The sequence below is a fragment of the Tupaia chinensis genome, unplaced genomic scaffold, assembly GCF_000334495.1.
Source record: "Tupaia chinensis unplaced genomic scaffold, TupChi_1.0 Scaffold000652_1, whole genome shotgun sequence".
Taxonomy (NCBI): domain Eukaryota; kingdom Metazoa; phylum Chordata; class Mammalia; order Scandentia; family Tupaiidae; genus Tupaia; species Tupaia belangeri.
In genome coordinates this window covers 378,015-382,071 of record NW_006160173.1, presented here as the reverse complement: position 1 = coordinate 382,071, position 4,057 = coordinate 378,015, and positions in this window count along the sequence as shown.

Sequence of the window (4,057 nt, the reverse complement as noted above, 5' to 3'; positions counted from 1 at the left end):
AGCTAAAAAAGAGGATTTTGAATGTTCCTAGCACAAAGTAATGACAAATATTTCAGATGATAGATACACAATTACATTGATGTGATCGTATGTTATATTCTTATACTGAAAACAATCACATTGTAACTCATAATATGAACAAATACTACATGAAAATAGGAAAGAACAAACACATGAATGAAATAGAAACAATCTTCTTAAAAAAAGAAAAAGAAAGAAAGAAAGAAACCAGGCAAGCCTACTACGCTGCAGAAAGAAACTCTGCATGGAAATAGAGAAATTTGAATGACTTCATAGCAATTCCAAGACCCAGATACTTTCACAAAGTATTGTTCTCTTTTTATTTATTTTTATGTTTTTTTCACATTTACTTTTATATCAAAAAAGTTTTTTGCTCATACTACTTAGTTCTTGACAGTTCATAAAATACTTTCAAAATTTCAAAATACTGAATTTTAAAGATAATATACAAAATATTTCTCATAATTTTATATAATTTTGTTTGTGACTGTATAACAACAGAAACAGTATGGTTTTAAATATTTTTGAGGAAATATTTACATGTAAACTACTCAAATTGTTGAAAAGCAAACATTCAGCCCACAAGTCACACATAAACCTTCAAAGTACTTCTTCTGAGAGGACTTGGTAATTGTATCAGTCCAAGGAAGCAGAATAAGAGACAGAGCAATTACAGTATACTTGGAATGGACAGAGGACAGCAGCCCAGGAAATAGTATCGGTAATAGAAAGGGACAGAAAGTGATATATGGAGAAATCAAAAGAGCAGAGGGATATAATTCAATGGAGATTTGAATCATTAAAGAACCAATTAGTTCTATATTATAATATCAATTACAAAAGAAGGGACAGGGACCAGCAGTTGGCGTAATGGCTATGTCTCTGGACTCCCATGTAGTCGACCATGGTTCTAGTCCAGGATCCAGTGACTTAAAATCACGCTGGCACGTGTGCGTGCGTGCCCAATATCCCGAGAGGAGAAGGGAGGAGAACGGATTGTGGCCTGTCCATACCCCCTGGGGGGTGATTTCTCACTTTCTGTCTCTTTCTCTTTCTGGGGAGCACACATGCCCTATAGCAAAAACCTCTCCAGAAAAAAAAAAAAAGAAAAGCGTTGTAATACAACTGTATTTTTTTAAAAAATCTGTCTTTAAAGATAAAATCGCAAAAGGAGAGGCTTGACTGGTTACCAGGTAAAAGAATGTGATGTGGAACCAAAGCAATTTACTGAAAAGTAAAAAAATTATTTAGGCCAAAGACTGGACTCCAAACTCTAGGAAGACAGAGGATCTAGATATTACAAGTTGCAGTTCTTAACTTATAACTCTGATATCTAAAGTATGCTGAAAGACAAATCGTCTTTAATGACTGGATCTGAAAGCAAACAAGACCTGAATTATATCGAGAGAAAAGTTGAATTTAGATTATGTATAGTCTATGACTGCTTAGGTGGATATTCATAAATACTCTGCAGAATAGGAATGTACTTTTTAAAGGAGTTCTTTCCCAGGTCCCTATGGGTTTTGCATAATACACACGGATGATCAGTTTAACCCTTTTATAATCTCTAAATGTTGAATTCTAAAATATACTCCAAGCATATTGAATAAAGACATGGAACATCTTTAAGAAACAATCTTTCAAAACTGAATATAGAAAAACCATTATTTTAAGAAGTTGAAAAATTACTCCTTCATTTTGGGAAAGAATAGAAAATAGGTGAAAAGTGGTGGCATGCATATTGTCTACCTCTTTAGAGAAAATGGTAAGATAATTTATAGATATAGAACTCTAGGGGTCGGAAAAAGTAGGGCCATCTCTGTTGAAAGGAGTCAGGCTGGATAATTAAAAGTGATTTGGGACGTAACTGAACATTGTTTCCTTAGGAAAATATCATTTAAGTAGGATTACTCTTTTTTTCTTTTAAAATTTTATTTTATAAATTTAATTACAATTCATCATGCCAGTCCAGTTGAGGATACTATACACATTATCATCAACAGACAATATATTTCTGTGTCCCACAAATGAGGTAGTCTCCAAAGAAACCATATTTGCTAAAGTCTTAAAAGAACTGAGAAGTCCTGATGTCGATTGTGTAAACTTATTTTATACTACCTCAATATTATTTATTCTTTCCAATTTTCTTTTTTATATGTGTGTGTGCAATATATATATAAATATATATTGCCTTATAGCATATGCATTTTATAAAGTCTTCTTCAATTCTATAAATATAAAGTAGTATATAAACAAGCACAAGTAAATATATACTCATCCTGTTAGCCAAATTAATGTTGGTAATAATGTTACTATTCTGTTGAATTTATTAAAATATGTATTTACATATATGACATAATTTGTTTGAAATCTTTTATAAATTTATTTCAGGATATGTTATTATATCTATGTATATGCTTATTATATCAGTTATTGCTAATATCATAACATATTATATGTGACAAAGTACATTTTAAATTAAATAAAACATACATCCCAGGAAGTATCCAAGTTTGGCTTTTTTCTCTTGGAGTAAGTCAAGCATATGGAGTCGTCTGTTTTAGCACAATGCTTCTTTAGACTCACCCTGTAGAACTTTCACTGAGTCCATCATTCTCTTTTCTCCAGGTTTTCTTACAGAAATTTAAACACACTTAAATGTTATAATCATACAATATTGAGCTGACTTAAAGTTATCACTCTAAGAATACAAATATCTTTAGAATGTGAGAAAACAGAGAATCCCTTCTATGTTCTTCAATCAACATCACTCTAAGGGTGAAATTTCAAAAATTCATGTTATCTAAGTGGGCAGATACATGGGTTAGCGCTATTTTATTTTAAAATATCACACTTCTCAGACCACAATCTCTCGTATCTACATTTAAAGTTAGGATTACATTAACACTAGCAGCAAAAGCATTATTCTCTGCTGTAGAAGCATTGATACATTTTTTTCTTTCATATTAATTTCAAAACCAAATAAACAATGCCTTAAATATAACGTGAGCTCACTTCCCAGTTTGACAGGGACTCTCCTGGCTTACACCTGTGTTTGCATACGTATTTCTAATCATTCTTTTATCTCAACATTGTCCCTGTTAAGTGGATAAATTATATAGTCACCCTACTTAAACATTATGAATACACTGTTTATGTAATTTTCAAAGACCTTAAAATTATATGCTTTTTGGATTACGCAATGGAGTGAGAAATTCCTTATTTTTGTTAAGGGCTCATTTGTTTTTATTAATCTACATTCCTTTTTAAAAAAATATTTTATTTAACTTTACTTATCCATTTATTTATTTATTTTTTAATTTGACCAGCAGAGTGAGAGAGAGAGAAAGGGAGAAAGCAAGCCCCCAGGTCCGGGACTCGAACTATGGTCGGCCATGTAGGAGTCCAGCGCCCTTAACCACCATACCACCTACCAGCCCTAATCTACATTCTTACATCTTTTGTCTGCTTCTTAAATTACCATATATACATTGAAGTTATTTATTTAATTTTATTTATTATTATTACATTTTGGGGGGAGAGAGGTTTTTCATATAAGGCAAGTGTGCTCTCCACAAAGACAGAGAGACAGACAGACAGAATGACAGAAAGTGAGAAATCACCCCCCCCCCCGGGAGGGGATGGTCACTCCACAAAGCCTTCTCCATTCTCCTCTCTGGATCTTGGACATGCACACACACGTGCTCGGCCTGAGTTTAAGCTACCGAGTCTTATACTCAAACCGTGGTCGACTACATGAGAGTCCAGTGACATAGACATTACACCAACTGTCCCTATTTATTATTATTACTTTTAAAAATTTGATACAGGGCAAGTATTCTCACCAGAGAGAGAGATAAAATAAGAGAAATAGAAAAGTGAAAAGGCACACTGTCAGGTCCGTGACTTAAACCACGGCCAGCCATGTGGAGTCCAGTGTCCCAACCACCGTGCACATGCTGGCCCCCTAATTTCTATATTTTTATTTTTTTATTTTTTTATTTTTATTTTTTAGAGAGATTTTTTTCTATAGGTG